This window comes from Dryas octopetala, chromosome 2 (assembly GCF_963921425.1).
Source record: "Dryas octopetala chromosome 2, drDryOcto1.1, whole genome shotgun sequence".
NCBI classification, from domain to species: Eukaryota; Viridiplantae; Streptophyta; class Magnoliopsida; order Rosales; family Rosaceae; genus Dryas; species Dryas octopetala.
Window position 1 is genome coordinate 5800806 of NC_141367.1, and position 20673 is coordinate 5821478.

The window sequence follows — 20673 nt, forward strand, 5'->3', positions numbered from 1 at the left end:
TTGAATTTTTTGGATACCCTTTTGGTTTGATTGAATGGACATGAGATGGCATTGGGTTTTGGTTGTTGCGATTTTGGGTTGTAGAGTTACGGGGTATTGGTATTGATAGATCTCCTATTGCTTAAGAGAGAGGAAAAGAGAGGAAGAAAGATGAGGGAGGGGGTTTCGGCGGTTAGGCTTGCCAATGGTGGATGTTTCCAGTGCCTGCAGTGGGGGTTGTCAGTGTTGGCAGTGGGGGTCGCCGGTGCCAGCGGTGGGGGTCGACAATGTTGGACCTGTAGCAATGACAAAGTGGTGTCTAAAATTTTATGGAAAGCTAAAGAAGTGTTCGGTGGATGATAGCCGAATACCAATGTTGATGTTCGGTTGCCTCATGCCAAACAAGTCCACGATTTTAAGAAAAATCTGTTCGGTTGCAGTCTGCCGAACACCCCCTAAAGCATTCGGTTGCGGGCCGCCGAACATATTTGGTCTTGTTTGGTGAACCAGTGTTGAACAAAACCCAAGTTTTTCTATTACCAAACCTTTCCATTCCGTTCAAATTCGACCAAAAAACAGATAAATATACTAATTAACTTAGGATTACACATGGAAATGTACCAAATAACTTATAATAAAGCTCTAAATCTAAAGTTTGAAAAAAAGAATTAGAAAACCTATTAAACAAAATTACCTTAATTGGGTGGTGGTGGTCAATGGTGATGAGAGGTGGTGGCTGCAGGGACGGATTTTCGGTGATGGCCTTTGCACTCTCTGCGGGTGGTGGTGATGGTATTGGGTTTGGGTGTGTTAAGTAATATTGTTGGGTATGATGTTAGGTTATTTGTTGGGTTTTAGTAAGGATAGTTTAAGAAACATGTTGAGTGTACTAATAAATTTTAACTTTTTTAAAAATTAAGTTGGATATAAAGAGTATGTTAAGTGTACTGATAAAAAAAGTCAGGTACTAATAACAAAACCCTTGTTTAAATTATGATGCATTGTGTAAAAGACATTTTTCTTGAAAAAAATTATTGTGTAAAAGTAACACCTATACATACTCTTTTGTAGTTGCACTTGTTAATGTGTTATTAAATAGATGGTCAAAATGCATTTTTAGTCTTTGTACTTTAACGAAACTTTCACTTTAGTCTCGTTCTTTTAATTTTGGTAATTTCAATCTCATACTTTCATTACGCTTGCAATTGAGTCTAAATCGTTAATTAGGTTTAAATTGTGGGCCAATATATGATGTAGCAGTGATATTTTGAACATTTTAGATAACCTATCATTTTTAGACAGTACGTATTATTAATCATAAAATGTCTAAAACACGCATTCATATATACTGTCACGTCATATTTCTGTATATAAAGTAAACGGAGTTAACAATTTGGACCTAATTGCAAGTGTAATGAAAGTACAGGATTGAAATTGCCAAAATTTAAGGAACGATGACCAAAGTGGAAGTTTTGTTAAGTACAGGGACCAAAAATGTACTTTGGCCTAAATAGATTGAATCTGATTAGTAGTACATTTTTTTAGGCCTAGGTTATTCCGATCACTCTCCATTGCTGAGTTGACCACCTTATTTTTAAATTTCAATTTTACCCTTAAAATAAAAAATTTCAATTTTGTTCGTCGGGTTATTCGAAACTTATCTGTTAAAATGTTTGTAGTTATTCGGCGTCTAACTATCAAAGATTGGCAGAATTTTCGGTAAGTAACCACCGAATGTAAATGAAAAAGGCATTTGGCAGTATTTTGCTGAATATTGTCATTATATTCAGTCGTAAGCTGCCAAATTCTTTAATATATTCCGGTGGCATGTTGTCGAATGGGTCTGGGTGATTCTATAATTTTTTTGCAAGAAAGGGTAAAATATAAAAAATTTCTTCAAAATATGTTAGGATGGTTAACTCAACAATGGAGGGTAGTCGAAATAGCCTCCACCTTCTTTTAAGAAAAAATTAGAGTTTAGTCTATCTAATATTTTTTATTTTGAAAAAAACCTTATGAATTTTTTTTTTTTTTCAAATAAAGCCATTTAACCATTGTATTGTCAAAAAAATATGTCATTATTTTTTTTTATTTTTTGAGGGTATATTGTATGGGTTCACCTCATATCTTTCTAGGATATAGAATGAGATTTATGGAAGTTATATATTAGGTTTTAATTCTGAGATTTTTGGATCCAAAATCTCAGAGTTAAAACCTAATATAAAGCCGACAAACTAGGGTTTAAGGAAGAAGTAAAAATGCACTGCCGAACAATCGAAAATGACCGACAAGTGCTCGGCACCTCGTATGTGTGAAAAAAATATAAACTAATAAACCAATATTATGTAACAGGAAATTGTTATAATATTATTAGATTTTAGTTTTGAATTTTAAAAGTTACAAGTCTTTAGTCAGTAAATTGTAAAATTAAAAAACCTAAATAGAAGTCTCTCTTTTTTAATTTGGAGGGCTGAGGCTCAAACGAATAAAGAAACTACAAGACCACTAATGTGGCCCTACTGGACCAAACAGATCCAAATCTAAAACTAGGACAATAGAGGGGGGAGGGGAATCAAGGACATGTAATCCCAGCCCAAAACCACAACTAAGACCAGCAAGATGGTCAGCAGCAGCATTGGCTTCATGAAATATGTGAGCAATATATGAAACAGTTCCAATCCCTCTGCAGCAATTAATCAAGCTAAAAAGGGGATGACAAGCTTCCACAGAATTGTTGATAAGACGAACCACAGAGCTAGAGTCACCCAGATGAACTTCAACTTGCCTAAAGCCCTCCAATAGTATATTTCATTTAGTTATATAGTAATTAGAATTGGTATATAATTTACTTTCTAATCAACATTTAAGCATTACAGCTAGCTAGCAGTGCATAAGAGAGGGTCTATTTCTACGTACCCACTTCACTTGGTAGTGTATGTAGCAGTGGCCTCCACAAACTCCTAGTTATATTATAGTGAAGTCACCATGGTGACATAATCTAAGCTAACTATGCTATGGTACTAATTAAAGAAATATCTCATATTCTCACTGCCTGTTGTACTTAAAGAGTGGTTTCGATCTTGATCAAACCGTCAATTTATTTTATAACAATTATATAACTAAATGATTTTTAATTGAGTTAATTTTTTACAAAAATAATTTTTAATAGGTGATTTAAAAAATAAATGATTCTAATCCTGAACCTGCACTGCCGAACAAACATTTTTGAGAGTGGGGTGACCCAAGCGTTGTCCTTTATTTTTGGGTAATTTAATTAAGGCTCAATTACAAATGCAACCACCAATTATGGAGGTACTTCAAATTGATCCACGAATAAAAAATAGTTTCAAATTAGTACACTAACTAATAAAAAGTTACAAAATATCACATTTGTTATGAATTCCGTCAAGAAAGACAATTCAATGCTACTTTAGACAACGATGACATGGGTTTTTTTTAATAATGTGGACACCAAATTTGTTATACATGGATTTATAATGTCATATTGATTAAAAAAAAAAAAACTTCAAAAACTTTTAAATCCTTAAGCTTGTTATCATTAATCCATGTGGTGTAAATTGACGAAATTTGTAACGTATGTGCTATTTTGTAATTTTTTATTAGTTAGTATATTAATTTGAAATATTTTTTTGTTTATGAATTAGTCTGAAATACTCTTCATAATTAATAGATGCATTTTGTAATTGAGCCTTTAATTGAATAGCTCTTTTTAATGAACGTCAACCTTTTTGACCCCTTGGCCCAAAAATTACTTTTCTAACTATTTTATATTTTCCGTGACTAAAATACATCACCTGCAAGACGTCGCGCAAGACCTATTTGCACGACAAATTGAATATCAACCATTCATTCTTGATCGTGTGGCTGAGAGGAATGAGCACAAAAAACAATCATAACATTCGACACGTGTCCACCTTTAGGAAAAAAAAGATTGTTTCTCAGTTCTCTTTCTTCTTCTTCCCGAAAACCTTTCCTTCTCAATCTCTGATCTGATCTGTATGCAAAAGTTCTACGTCTCTCTCCCAAAACCTTCACCACCTAACAACCATGGCTGTCAAACTCCATAAAAGCCACTGAACAAAACCCACGAATCAAGTTTATTGTTAAAGTAATACAAATAAGCAACAAAAGTGGGTAAAGTGCCAATAGTACACGCAAAAAGCCCAAGGGAAGCTCCCAAGTCCCGGTCCCAAGTGAATGTTCAAGCTGAAAGTGGAGTTTGTCTCCCATTTGCTCTAACGATACGTTCACACAGACCCACTGAATGTTAAAGCCACTTGTTTTAATTATTCACCCACCTTGTTATTTCACTCCACAAATTCTTTGATTACTCATTCTTCAAAAAAATCGTGCCCTTATTATTTTGTGTTGGCTGAGAAATTTGAATCGCAGAGAGCTACCGTGGATAGACCTCCATCGCTAATTTTATCCCTTTTTCTTTAATTTTTGCTGTACGTTTTCTAATCCCAGATATGGAAGCACTTCAAAATTAGACCGCTTCTCGGAAAACCTTTCACAGCCTTGAGTAGGTGACAGCCATAGTTGTCCAGAAGGTGAAGATTTTTGAAGAGAAAATTGTAGAACTTTTGGGTTTCGGAAAAGAAGACGAAAAAAGAAAAGAAATGAAAGGAGAAACAATTTTTTTTTTTTTTCAAAAGTGGACACGTGTTGAATGTTATGATTGCCTTTTGTGCTCATTCCTCTCAGCCACGATCAAGAATGAATGGTTGAGATTCAATTTGTCGTGCAAATAAGTCATGCGCGACGTCTAGCAGGTCAGCATGACTGCCCCTCCATATATATACTTTATAGAACAAAAATTCTACTAGCGAAGCAATTATAAATTTAGTCTATTTATTTTATATATAGTTTAATTTTAGTCTATAATTTTTTTTAAGTTATGATTTTAAATTTTTTTAGTTATGTTTGTTTTAATTATAATTGAATTATAAGTTATATTTCATTATTTCTTAGTTATATGAACCAATTTGAAATATTAGAATTAAAAAAAATTAAAGTTTGGTGAAGTTTGAAAAATCTGAAAATTTTCTAGAAAAAATTAGTAGTTTCAGATACTCTACTTTGGGAGTAATTATATTGAGTTTTAAAACTTTAATTTGAATGATTTTTATATGGTTGTAAAAATGAGATGTATAGTTTTAAAACAAATATATTTTGCTAAATTTAACTGAGATTTGATAGGGTAAAAGACCGAACAAATTTAAGAAAACAAATTTATACCTTTATTAAATAAGTAGAATAATTAATAGACCAAAACAGAACTTAAAAAAGATTATAAACTAAAATTAAACCATATATATAAATAAATAGATTAAATCTATAATTTTCTTTTCCACTAGTAAAACCAGAATACCCACTAGACTTTTTTTTGTTTATTTTTTTTTTAAATGCCTCGATCGCAATGTTCACTAGGTGCTGTAGCATCACGTACCATGTCGATTAGAAAATTCCACCGAAATTCCACATTGTCCACCAAAAATTCCACCACAATTTTTGCATCTTCTTCTTCTTCTTCTTCTCCATTAATTCCAGATTTGGATTGAATTAAAATCTGCTGCAACTTTTTAGTAAATGTGGGATCAAAATCCAGATTAATATGTGGCATCAAAATCCAGATTAATCGTGAAAAAAAAAAACAGCCATGAAAAAGAAAGTTCAACAACTAAAAACTAGTAGATCTTGTTCGATTAATAAAATGGGAGATCTCAACTAAAATGGGAGAGCTCAACAACAACCAAAAACCAACAAATGAGAAAAGTGCCGAAAATGGCCTTTATGCCATGTTTGCTCTCGGACTGGCAAAAAAATGGCAGAAAAAAAGATCTCTTTTGCATTAATCTCTTTTGTATTTTTTTGTTAGTGAGTAGATGAAAATACATGTGCTAGCCATGTTTGCTCTTGGACTGCCATTTGTAATACCTTTGTTGGGGAAAAAAAAGATTTGCCATAAGTGTTTCTTGGACTGGCAGTGAGGCAGTCCATGAGCGGTGGGCGCGGGCGAGCGGTGGCAGATCTTTTCTTCATCTGTGTGTTGCGAGGGATTCAATGGAGAAGATCTGAAGGGCTGGTTCCAGATCGGTGGAATTTTCTGTGGGATTCAATGGAGAACAAGGAGATCAGATGAAGATCTGGTTTGAGAACAACTAGCTTTCAATCACAAATTTTTTTTCTTTGGCTGCAGCCTTCGATCAAGGAGGAGGGAGGGAGGGAGGGAGAGGTAGAGACAAAAAAAAAAAAAACAAAACAAAACAAAGAGCTACAGTAACAATAATTTGGGGGTTTATATGAAGGGTTTTAGGGACATTTCACATAAAAAAAGCTAGAAAAGTAATTTTTGAGCAAAGGGATCAAAAAAGCTTAACAATGATAAAAATTGGCTATTTAACTAATTTTTTTTGTTTTTTTATAGTGAAGTCCTTCACACTATGTTTCGTCAAAGACCCCAATTAAGTAGTAAAAAAAATGGACTTCTCCGTAAATTTTGCAGACGTGGCATTCTGAGAGAAGGCCACAGATGCAAAAATGATGGCTTGTTTTAATTTGTTATTTTTACAGAATGGGATTATGTGTTTGGCGAAACATATTGTGGAGGTGAAATGAAATAAAGGCATTGGATTCGAATAGTTGACTTGACATGACACAACCATCAAATGTCTGAATAATATTTACCCAAAGTTCATGCTATTGTGTATTTTGTTGAGTGCTCATTTTACATAATTTTATGATACTAACTCTCTAACCTAGAGTGCAAAAACTCGTATGTTGTGCCTTGTTAGATTGTTTTTGTATTTATAGGATAAAATGAGCAAAGAAGATAAAAGGAGCCAAAAGAGTCGTTTTAGGACATTTCCTAGTCAAACTATGAAAAGAGGAGAAATCATAGTCAAACCAAGAAAAGTTGAATTTCAGTCAAACTAGGATTCCTAGTCTCACAAGGAAAGATCAAGCTTGAAGAAGAAGAAATCATGAAGATCCGAGGCCAAAAATGAGAAATCTTAATTAGACTAGGAAACCTAATCCGAATAGGAAATAGTGTCCTAATGAAGATATGAATCATGATAGGCAAAATGGTAAATGTGAAATCCAAGTTGAGATAAGAATCATACTTCTATAAGGATTCTTGGGTGGACTAGGAGAAGTTGGTTAAAGTCAACTCACCAAGTCAAAGTTCTAGAAGCTTCTGGAAGACATTGGGCCAAAGCACAAGTGAAGAGGAAGCATTTTCGACAAGGCATTGGGCTTGGGGCTGGGCGCAACACCAAGAGGAGTGTGCGGCATGGGCTTAAGTTGATTGGCCTTGTGATAGGAGTAGGGGTCATGGGTTGTGCAGCTGGGCTTAAGTTAGTATGGCTTTGGTCCATTTGGTCAAACTACAGGAATCCCACATTGAAGAGGAAGAGAAATCTCAACCCCACTACTCTCTATAAATAAGACATGTTATTTCACACAAAGGGGTCTGAAAAAAAACCCTAGCCTCCTCTCTCTCTTGCCGCCGCCAAAACCCTAGCTGCTATCTTTTCTTTTTATTTTTCCTCAAGCAGCCACCTAGCTCTCTCTTTCTTTGTTGTTTGTGCCGAACCCTAGGCGAAGAACAAGGAGTGCCACCTGGCTGCCACTTTGCTGCCGCCTTGCCATTGCTGCCATCTTGCGCCGCCGATGATGCTGTGTTGCCGTGGAGCCCAAGTGCCAAGCTGCCGCCTCCCTCTCCCTTCTTCCCTTTTATTTTCCTAGTTTTTGATTATGTTATATTTAATTATTGATTTAGTTATGCGTAGCTAAACATTTAGCTAGGGCTAAGATGAAGCCCTAGTGATGCTATTTACGTCTACTATGGATTATTGAGTTTTCAATCGCTTTACATGTTGACAAATCTTGGATCTCTGTTTAAATTGATTCTACATGTTTTGCATCTTTGATTGATCATTTTAAATTGCATGCATTTAGATTAATGTTGTGAAACTAAACAAGCTTGAAAGAATGATAGTTTCTTCATACAACAAGTGGATATCCTAAGAACATACTTATGAGAAAAGGGATTATAGATGCTCATAGGTTACATTTCGGATGGGTCTATGCTCTATATGTTTGCCATTCTCACAAATTGTAATGACTCTTGCATGGATAACAGTTGTCTTAGACACGCTTAGGAAACATGCAAGTTAATTGACTAAAGGAGGCCTAAGAAACTCTTAGTTATGCAAAGTAAGGAGAGTAATTGCTAAAAGTAACTAGCCAAATCTTTTAATAGACAAACTTTGCTGTTTGCATATTGATTGTTGGTATCCATAGTAAGGTAAATGGTATACTAGTGGTGGATTTTGACCCCTAGTGCTTCTTTATTATTATTTTTATCTAGATTAATTCAGTTTGTTATTTTGAAGTCATTGTTACTTTATTGTTAGTTTAGTCTAGTCTTAAAATCAATCCAAAACCCCCCTATTCGTGTGTGTGAGTTAGTGTAGATTTAATTAAATTTAATTAAGTTAGTAATCATTACACTAGTACAATTCTCTATGAGATCGACTTCATATTTGCAAGATTTGCTATTCCGCGATTCGTGCACTTTCGAGTTAACCTAGAGCATGGAAAAAGGTTAAATAATTTTGTTCTAGGAAAACATACAACATATTCACGAGATGATGTCCTAGTAATAATTCACTCAAACAATGACAATACCATACACTGATCGAATCCACACTCCATCCCATGGACATCATTGTTGCTTTACATGTGGGATTCGAGTATCTGTGAATTCATCAATGTATCTAATGGGAAAGTCATGTTTTTTTCCCCTATAAATTCCAAGGTTTAATTGGTAGCCCAATACACCCACATCCAATTGTTAGAAATGACTTCCTTCTCCATTGGGCAAGAATTCGATGAGAGCTTATGTAAGTGCGCCCCTTCCCCGCCCTCTCCCCCCCCCCCCCCCCCCCCCCCGCGGGAGCTATAGGAACCACCTTGTGAGTATTGTAAGGCTGTCTTTGCAGAAGACCCAATAATGCAATACTGTAAGTGCCCCCCGAAGCAAATGCACCACTGTGTGATTATTGTTTAAGGTGGGACGCAAACGAAATAGAGTCTAAAGACCCATTTCAATGCACCTGTGGAAAGGGCATTCAACTGTGTGAAGATTGTGAAACTCAAAATAAGATCTCATATTGGTATAATTTATAAGAATGTTTATGACCACGTCCGTGATTCGCCCCAAACCCATGACAACCACTGAAGAATGTCGTGGGGATTCCAACACAATAAGATGTATCATCGTTTATTTGTTATTGGGTGTTCATATTGTTTAATTTATGTCTTCATTCTAGTATCTGGTTGAGCGGACAGTGTGGTTTCCTTTATGTGCTTGTCATCGTTCGTATCGTGAAATAAAATAAATTATGTTGTGTATACCATTTTTATGCATTTTAAACATTGAAAAATAACAAAAAAGTTAAAAGACAATTTGGTGGAGAAAAATTAGAGAAATTACAATTTGGATAATAAATTAAAAAATTCAATATTGACCTCGTTAAAATAAAACCAATAGTACCATTTTCATAAATATTGAAATTATATATTATAAATTAATTAACCATCATTTAATCACCATTGGTGTTCAAAAACTGAGACCTAAAAATATAACACTATTTGATGACCCAAAATATGTTTGACATACAAAAAATGGCACACACCAAAGTAGAAGGCCTTAGAATTGCTTCGTTGGTGGAGGCTGAAAAGGTGACATGGCACTGTAAAATCAGTTTGCCTTTTCCTATACCATAGCCATTGAAGATACTCTTAAGCTAAACAATTAAGCAGAACTTAGTGAGCAAAACTCTTTTTATATTATATGTTTAAGCCATTCTCCATGGGTATATAAATATATACTTGTAGAAGTAGAAACTACTTAATGTCTAATTGGACCAAAAAAAAAAAGTGGAAACTAAATGTCTAATTGGACCAAAAAGAGTATAGAAGCAGAAACTACTAAATGTCAAGGGGTCACATTACCAATGAATAAATTAGCAGAAAAATCCAACTCTCCATTCTGAATCTTAACCATTTCCGTTAATTTCCAGCCTTCTCAAGTGAAAATTTATTGAACTGAAATTGAATCACTTGTATATATTCAAGGACAGCCAGCATGCAGATACTGCACATATATAAATATCATGTCAAACTGAAAGGTCAATTGCTTGGAGGTCTGATCAAGTCCTCCTCCAACTAAAATTATTTCGGTTTGAATTGGTAAGTTCTGCTGTATTTTTAAATGACAATTATTTGGTTAATTTGTAAGCTTACCAACTCTCTCGATCATGACCAGTGCCGGCTCAAGCATAAGGCGAGCAAGGTCTGTGCCTAGGGCCTCATGTTGAGGGAGGCCTCATATTAAAAGTATTTGACACACTATTAAAAAAAAAATCTTTAAATATTTATAATTAGCCAATTAGGCCTCAGAATTCAAAAAGAGGCTTTCCACTTTCTTGTTTAATGTTTAGGTGTGAGATTCTTCATTATTTGTTAGTGGGATTTTTGATTTTTTTTATTCCCTTAGGCATGAGATAAAGCATGAATAGATGAATTAATTACTTCATGAATGATCGAGGCCAAAAAATTTTTTTTCATGAATTGTTTTCGGGGACATCTCACATCTGTTTCATTTGTGCATTATGAACTAAAAGAAGCAAGCCTACGAGCTGATTTTTTGCTGGAAGGGCTAGTTCATCTATGCCACAAGTGCAGACTAGCAAAGCCATTACTTCAAAGTTTAATACAGGTTTTATTGTTCTTGAATATTGTATCTCATACTTTAACTTTTGTTTGTTATTTGTAATATTAATTATGTCTAGTAGGAAATTTGAATCTGGATATGAAAAGAACAATGTTTGGGTCCTCATATTTGAGGACCAACCTTGTCCTCATGATCAATTAAATGAGCTCTACCATGAGAGAGAAAAGAGAGTTAGGATAGTGGACCCTATCATGGGCTTATTTAATTGGCCATAAGGACAATGTTAGTTCTCAAACATGAGGACCCAAGTATTGTTCATATGAAAAACTTAAGAAAAAAAGGCCTCCTAACTTAAGATTTTTTTAAAAAAAATATTTTTGAATAATATATTTGGAAGGCCTCTGTGTAATTTTGCCTTAGGCCTCACTTTCCATTGAGCCACCACTGATCATGACAATTGTATTTTTAAATGACAATATGACAATTTTATTTTTAAATGACAATATGACAATATTATTTTTAAATTAAATGACATGCAATCGTATTTTTAAATGACAATTTGGTTTGTAAGCTTAAAAAAATAGAAATGGTTGTCACGGTACTTGCCGGCATTCACCAAAGCTTTGATTCATTCTTCTTCTCAACTGAAAAGTCCCCATGAAAACATTAAAAACTAAACAAATTAGTAATAAAGAAAGAAAAATACAAGATAATAAGTCTGCTGTCTCCCCATGGAAGTCAGTCAACTTGCAAGACTAAGGGCTTGTTTGGGGAATATCTCGTAGGTGCTTCACCCAGAAGCACTTCTAAGTGTTTTTTTTTTTTTTTTTTTTTTTTGCCAAACATAAGTAAAAACTATTAAAAAGCTTTTAAACCATTTAAAAACACTGTCAAAACAAGCCTAATTGGTCCACTGAAAGTAATTATAAATGATGGAACGCTGCGTGCAGTCTACATGAATTGTGCTCGATCGGAGTCTCTACTTAGACAATCGATATTATAATGTCATTTCTTCAAGCTTCCTCCATCTGCTTAGAAATGCAACTCACTCTTCTTCTCTTGTTTCTGATAACACATTGTGTAACTCCATTGAATTTCGATTTCCTCAGCTTTTCCCTTACTGTGCTCAACAGTCAAATAATCCCAGAAGGAGATGTTTCCATCAGCAGCCAATTCCTCCGACTCACCAAAAGCGCTGAAGACGATGACAAGATTGGAAGCTTTGGCCGAGCCAGCTACTCCACACCCTTCCTCCTCCGCCAAAACTCCACAGGTAAACTCGCTGATTTCACCACTAATTTCACATTTGTAATCGATTCCCGAAACCATACTTCCTATGGTGACGGGCTCGCCTTCTTCCTGGCGCCGAACGGGTCCTCACTCAACAGCACACTAGGAGGAGGTGGCAGCCTCGGCCTACCCTTTGACCAATATGGAAACAGTACGTCGAGGAATCAGTACCCGTTTGTCGCCGTGGAGTTTGATATCTACGAGAATAAAATAGAATCCATCTTAGACCCTCCTTATGATCACGTCGGTATTGACATAAATTCGGTCAAGTCTAATGAAACCACGCCTTGGAATGGTAGTATTACTGATGGACAAATAAATACTGCTCGGATCAGTTATGATTCTAGCTCAAAAAATCTTAGCGTTGCCTTCACTAGTTATGTGAATGGTGTCCAAGTCATGAGTTATCTTGATTACAAAGTTGATCTGTTGCAGTACTTGCCGGATTTGGTCATTGTTGGGTTCTCAGCTGCAACCGGTGCATCGACTGCTCTGCACAAGATCAACTCATGGAGCTTTAATTCGACTTCACTGAGTCTGAGCACTGGTGTTAAACCCAAGTCAGGAAGTGGCAATACAGGACTAGCAGTTGGGTTGGGTGTTGGTGGATGTGTAATCTTTATTGGTATGTTGGGATTGGTTTGGTTCATGTTTTGGAAGAAGAAGGAAACAGGGGACAGCATGGATGAGGAATTTGAAAAGGGAACAGGCCCCAGGAAGTTTTCCTACAGCAGATTGGCTCGATCAACAGGTAATTTTGCAGAGGCAGAGAAGCTTGGAGAGGGAGGGTTTGGTGGGGTTTATAAAGGCTTCATAAAAGAGTTGAACTCAGATGTTGCTGTGAAGAGGATATCAAGAAGCTCTAATCAAGGGATGAAGGAGTATGGTGCAGAAGTAAGGATCATCAGTCGACTTAGGCACAGGAATCTGGTGCAACTCCTGGGTTGGTGCCACGAAAAAGGAGAACTCCTACTTGTTTACGAGCTCATGCCCAACGGTAGCTTAGATTCCCATCTGTTCAAAGCAAAAAGCTTGTTAGCTTGGGAGGCAAGATACAGAATTGCTCAAGGCTTGGCCTCTGGGTTGTTCTATCTACACAAAGAATGGGAGCAATGTGTGCTGCACAGGGATATCAAAGCCAGCAATGTTATGTTGGACTCGAACTTCAACGCAAAACTTGGGGATTTCGGGTTAGCTCAGCTTGTGGATCATGGAAAACAATCCCAAACAACGGTTCACCTGGCTGGAACCAGGGGCTATATGGCTCCTGAATATGTCACTACAGGAAAGGCTAGCATGGAATCAGATGCCTATAGCTTTGGAATTGTGGCTTTGGAGATAGCCTGTGGTAGAAAACCGATCGATCCCGAGCTTGATAGGAGTCAAATTAACATGGTGGAGTGGGTTTGGAAGCTTTATGGAGAAGGGAAAGTCCTCGAAGCAGCCGATCCAAAACTGTGTGGAGATTTTGATGAGGAACAAATGGAATGCTTGATGATTGTTGGGTTGTGGTGTGCTCACCCAGATTATATTGTCAGGCCTTTGATACAACAAGCAATCCAAGTACTTAACTTCGAAGTTCCATTGCCCATTCTCTCATCAGAGATGCCAGTGCCAACCTATTCTGCTCCTCCTCCAGTACTATCATTCTCAGCAATCTTGTCCAGTGATAGTACTACTGGTTTTGAAAGAGGTCAAACCGAGTCTTCAGGCCATGGTTACAGCACCAATTCTTCACAGTTCACCACATCTTCTGCAGCAAATTCTTCTCCATCAACATCACTTGTGTACACACAACAAGTCTAATCTAATTATTATGATATACTATAGTAAATAAATGTTTTTAGTAATTAATGTTTCAGCTCCCTATATAAGCGATATGTGTTTGTAAGTTTTGATCAAGCAATCAGACTTGATCATTCAGTCCAATAAAATAAATTGTTCCTTCTCTTTTATTGTTCGAGTGTGTGTGACTGGTGTGATAAAGTTTGTAAACTTTCACCCATATATTTGGTATTAGTTTGTATATAAAGTCAATATAAATGAAAAAAAATTAATAAGAAATAAGTTTTTAATTGAATATATAATTGTATTTATTTTTTTGGAAATATTTTTATGAGCAAATTACAATTTAGTACCTCAACTTTACATGTTGTTTCAACTTAGTACCTCAACTTTATGGAACTTCAAATTATCTTTAAATTTAAAAAAAATAATTGAGAAACTAATATAAGTTTGTTGGAATATGCTTTAATGCAAATCGTTTTAATATATAAACATATTGTGTATATTTCTAACATCATGGGCAAACCTGTCTTTTATGTTCCATCTTTCATATACATACTATATCCTAATATATGTGTGTATACATAATAGAGGTCCATGATTTCAAGTTAAAGGAATAACGTTCTAAAGAAGTTAGGATAGTGAGACTTATATTTTTTAGTACTTGAAGTCTAAATTGTTTAGGGCTGCCCATCGGTCAGAACGAATCGGTAAATGACCTTACCGATTTGATTACCGAAAATTTTGGTAAGTCAATTTTGATGCCGATTACCGAATCAACTTTTTCGGATTCGGCATTTTTCGGCATCTTCATACTTCGGCATTTTTCAGAATTTTTGGGATTTGGCCAATGAACTAATTATACAAGACTCAAGAGTATCACAGAAGCAAAATATATTAAAATGCCAATGAACCAATTGAACCCAAAAACCTAAAAAATCCAGAAAATAAACTAATTATACAAGAGTTTTGAACCCAATTTAACTAGAAGTCTAGAACACAAATAAACCCAATTTGAAAATCAATTCAATAACTGATCAAATCGGAGCCAACAAACAGCAAGAGCAAGTTGAGAGGATTGATTTCTATACTTGAGTTGACTCAAATCGACCGTTGGATTCGCTAGAAATGTCACCGGAGCAGCCGCGACTTCTCTGGCTTCCATTGGCCAGTTGGGGTGGTCCAATGAACAATCCAAACAAACCACCATGCTCGCCTTGACAAGAGGGAGATGACCCAAGTGGTCCAACCATCCAATATAATTTCGCCAGAAAACTGAGATCGCCGGCGAGTGCTAAGATCGGATTTGGGGTTGGGTTTTATTTTCTGGGGTTTTTCTAGGCTAACGAGTCAGTGGGGAAGACAGAAGGGGAGGTGGCGCTTCTTTGGGTGGTGGCCTCGCCGACATCCATCGCCAGACGCGCTGGCGCGTAGAGGAGAGAAGACAAGGAGAGGGAATAGAGAGAAAGAGAGAGTGAGGGTGACGGTTGGGAGAGAAAAATGAGGGAAAAGGTCTGAAAATGAAGCTTTTATACTCATTAAATCCTAAGTCACAAAATTTCAAAACTGCCCTTCACTTCAAAAGCCCATAACTCTCAATCCGTAACTTCGATATATGTACGGTTCGCGTCTAAGGACTCGTGAGTTCGAGACTTATCCAATGAGTCCAAGTTCGAAACCAAAAGCCCAATATAACAAAAAGTCAATTTTGGGTCAAACCTAACTTAAAACAAAAATTAAATTAACCCAAAACCTTTTTATTTTTCAAATAAATTCCACAAGGTAAGTAAGGTATATAACAAGCTTTCCCATCAGGTCTTATGTTTGAACCACAAGGTTGTCATTTACTCATTTCAGCCTTCCTATGTTTATATTTTTAATATAATAATTTTAGAATATACTATATAAGGTTTAATGTATAGACTATTGAGTATATAAAGTATACTAATTTCATTATATAGGGGGTATAACTAAAATTATATACTAAAACATTATTATATAGGATATAGGCTCATAGGGTTATATACCCTATAACTATAATAATTTTAGTATACATAGACCATAAGCTACTAAGTATATTAATGTAGTTATATGAAATATATATAACTAAATTTCGGAAAATTATTCGAAATTTTCAGTCAAAATCAATTCGGTGTATTTCGGTAATAAATTTTGGTAATCAGTCGGTATACCAACTTTTTTTTTCTGTTTTTACCAAAACCAAACCAACTTTTTTGGTATTTTTTCGATTTCGGATTTTCGATTTTTAGCGAAGAAAAATCGATTTACCAAACCAAAAAATTTTGATCGGTAATCGATCGGTTCAGTAAATATCAAACCAATGGGCAGCCCTAAAACTGTTCCTGGTTGCAGGATTGATATCTGGACAATATTAAATCCGGTAAAACCAGCATGATCTATCTCTCCTTAACGTCTAGGATAATAGGTCTCAGATTATTGGTGTAGAGACACTAGGAGAGGATCATGGGTGCCAGTATATGGTTGAATACTGAACGTGACCAAAGGAACGAATATCTGTCATGGAGTATTACACACCCGTAAACAGGAAATCGTTAAGTTTTGATAATACAACTGGTCCCTGGACTTGAGACACCATGGCTGTTATGTGCGCTCGGTCACTATGCTTTGACTGTATCATAAGGCTAGGCTCCTAGAGTTTAGTTAAAGGTGCATATTGGGCATATGTGTGTTCAGTAAAGAATCTATCACTCTTGGTAATAGGAGAGATGTTTCAAGAAGCAACACATGTCTAGATTCAAGAATCTCTGGCGAGAGTACTAGATCGTGGAAATAAGCTTTCATGATCGAATGAAATCTATACATAAGTGTTGGACTCAAGGACCATATGCTAGGGTTGACAGAATTCCATACCTACCCATAATTCAGGAACATATGATGATAGAGAGACTGTATTGTATTGTAATCGAAGACAGAATAGGATCTTCTCTCTTCCGGTTAATCCGGGTAGTCATGACACTCTGTTAGGTGTCAATCTTGACTTGTGTGAGACCTAAGAGTAAAATGGTAATTTTACCCGGATTAGGTTATTTTGAGAACGTGTCCCAATTCACTGCCGGATTAAATTGGAATCTAAAATGTCACACGCCAATAGGTGTAAGATGGTTTTAGAAATGGGCTTGAGCAAAATTAATTAAAGAGTTAATTAATTGGACTTTAAACTAATTAATGAAAATAGAAATGATAGGTCTTTTAATTAATTAAGTGGTTAATTAATTTTGGGCTAATGGGTTAATTGATTGATATTGGGCTACTGAGCTTATTAATTAATTAAGTGGTGAAGTAATTAATATTGGGCTAATGGAGCTATTAATTAATTAAAGGGTTAATTAATTAATAATAAAATTAAAGGTTAATTACCTAGTCAAATGGACCAATAAACTTGGTCCATAAGAATAGGTGGCCGGCCCCCCTATAGTGGAAAGATGGTTTTCACTCAAGTCTATAAATAAGGCCTTAAGTCGAGAAATCAAACTAATGGAAGTTCATGTAGAATTCATTCTACGCTCTTTCTATTTCTAAAAGCCACACTCGTGAAAGAGAGCTAGCACCCTCATTCTCCAGTGAACTTAATCCCCCCATCTCCTCCTAGTGTGGACTAATTAGAGGTCATACATCTTTGTGTAACTAGAAGAACCAAATGATGGAGAACTTGTGGATTCACACATTGATGGACTTCCAATCAAGAAAAATAAGCTACGAATCCTCCTTGGATAAATCATGTTTTATTGCATCATATTTCAATCTGAAACATGATCATATGAATTTTTATTTTCGCTGCGTTGACATGATCAATTTCCAACAGACAACACAATCTCTATATCTATATAATCATTTAAGGCAAAAAATAAAAAATAAAAAAACCTTAATAGTCATTTTATCCCCCAACTATGACCTGGGTGTCAAATTGCCTCATTATACGAATTTGGTTGATTTACCCCTCATAACTTTTAAAAATACGCCAATGTGGCCCATTCTGTCAATATTTCATTCATATATCCACCTAACACATGTCATGTGCCATGTGAGTGAGGGTAAAATGTCCAAAGTTGGGCTGAAATGACTATTATGATTAAAATAAAATAAAAAACAAAAGAGAACAATAATAGCCATTTGATTTTATTTGCTATTTTTTATTTTTATTGCTTTTTTTCATTTTTTATTTTTTTTTTAGGTATAATAGTCAATTTACCCCAAGTTTGGGTATGTATTGTCTATTTTACCAACACACGCATGTCACGTGACATGTGTTTGGACAAAAATACCGACAGAATCTTAAGAAATTGATGGAGTGTGTCACATTGGCCTATTTTTAAAAGTTAGAGGGATAAATTAACCATATTTTAAGTTTAAGGGGCAATTTGACATCCGGGTCATAGTTGAGGGGGCAAAATGACAACTAAAGCCAAGCCAAAAACTAATTTGTTTAAATGATTTATAGTTTTACCCTTCACAAAAACGATGTTGACGTAACGTAAAACTGAAAAGTTTCTTTTTAGGATTTTAAGTTTTACTTTGTACGAAATATTCAGTAAATAGAGAAATTTCTCTGTAATAAGGATAAGGTTAATTTGGTATTCCAATTTAATAACATGATGGTACATATGTTTTTATACTTCATCACATAAAAATTTCTTTAATTTCGGGAAATCTTCTATCTCTTGAGATGCCAAATCAGCCAATATCCTTGTTATAGGAAAGTTTTTCTCGTAAGTAAAAATATATTTGGCATTACCCTGATATGAAACATGGGTAATCTCATTAGTTGGCATGAGCGCACGAATATAATTATATTGTTTAACCATATCCCTTTTTGTCTATTTTGCACGGGTCCAACGACTTGATTTAAAAAAGTGGACTGCAAGTTTCCTTTTGGATTTTGAATGCTTTTGAATAAGGGTGTTGTCATGCCTTTATAATCAAGGGACCATATGTTAATTTTGATCTGTTACTTACGTTACACTTTTGTATCACTTTTTTTTTTTATTTTTTATTATTGAATGAAAAATTTCATTGAAACCACAAGGAGTTGCATACTTGCATAGTTTAGAGCCAATTGATTGTGAAGCCAGTGAAATGCTTCATCAACCCAGGTTACCCTATGATCACAAGACAAGACATGTTGAGCTAGCAAATGAGCCATGTGATTACAAGTTGTAGAAACATGACGACATATCTAATTATTAAATAAACTCCATACTCCCTTAGTTTCGTCCATAAGATGACCATCGGATGTTAAATCTTCACCTATCATCTAAAGTCATGAAATAACAATTTGCACATTAGATTCAAGATAAATAGAATTATAACCTACACCCAACTTACTCACTTTTAAGATTTGTTTTTAAGACTTAAGATCGCCATCTTTTCTATATTTCATTATTTAAATTTTAAAAGTATATATGTACAATTTACTTACCCCTCCATGTAGTTTTTCAACAATCCGAACCTTCTACTTTTTAGGCCTTTATTCATAAATCATCCTTGCAAAAAATTAGCCAAATCAAAAATCATTTGTCAATCTAACTTTGATCAAACAATTATACAAACCAAATATTTTTGATAAAATCGTCTATTTGTTTGATCAAAGTTAGATAAGCAAATGATTTCCAATTTAACTAATTTTTTGCAAGGATGATCTATGAATAAAGGCCTAAACAATAGACGGTTCAGATTGTTGAAAAACTATATAGAGGGGGCCCATCCGCCCCATCCCACATTTAATACTAAATGTAGGATTTCACACTTGAAGGTCCCTCTATATATATATATATATATATTCGATTAGTTCCATGCAAGGAGTTAAATTTTGGGTTTCGAGGATGGAAGTTTCGAATGAATTTCGATTTCGACAAAATTAGACAGAAATGACGAAAATTGTTATCAAAATACTGAAATTTTGAATGAAATTTTAACATATGTTTATTAACAGATTATCTACTACATTGATATAAAACAATGAAGAAAGCAAATTATATAGTAGCATACATGTGATATAAGATGAATATAATGCGTGCTGGAGGCAAATACTGTTAAATAAAATTGGTTCATTAATTATAAATTACATAAATTTTATTGAATAAACACCTCAATTTTATTTATACTACAATATTGCATCATGAATTACATAAGTAATTAGTTCTACATAGAGCTTCTATGAGGTTTAACATATTCACCGTCTTCAGTATCCTATGTGCAGAGTAGGTGTACTGCGAAGCATAATCACCTCCTAATAACAAAAAGACATATACAATAACTATATAATTGTTTAATCTTTCATGGACTAATTGTATAATTTGTATGACATAATTTACATTAGGGAAAATATTAGCAAAAGGACTATAACTATACCCCTATTTTCAGTTAAGGATCCCTATTTCACTTTGCTTCAATTAAGGTCTATAATTTTTCAAGTGGCTCAATCAAGGACATTCCGTCAAGTTTGTCACATTTACCGTTAAAAACTGATCATGTGACCAGCACGTGACCAGTTTGCAGGGGCATTTTTGTCTTTTCGTGCACAATTAAATTAGACGTAGCCTATCCCAACTGCCATTTTGTACGAAAGTCCAAAAAAGAAAAAGCAAATCTGAAAACCAAAGACTCATCGTATCTTATTCCTTCAAACCCATCGCATTCAACAAAAGCTTTAGGGTTTTAGTTTTCTGGAAGCTTTACCAGTGCAAATCGATTCCAGAATATTTGGGAATCATTGCGACTCTGACTGGAGATGGATATAGGCGAATTTCTCAGAGAAAGTGTGAATACCCCGAACTACAATAAGTGGCCCCGTGGTACTTCGATGAATTGTT

General features: G+C 35.0%; 1 pseudogene; it reads left to right on the top strand.

Moving 5' to 3' along the window:
• The first annotated feature begins 11785 nt into the window (after positions 1-11785).
• LOC147292705 (L-type lectin-domain containing receptor kinase IX.1 pseudogene) lies at positions 11786-13959 on the top strand (annotated as a pseudogene).
• Positions 13960-20673: the final 6714 nt, after the last annotated feature.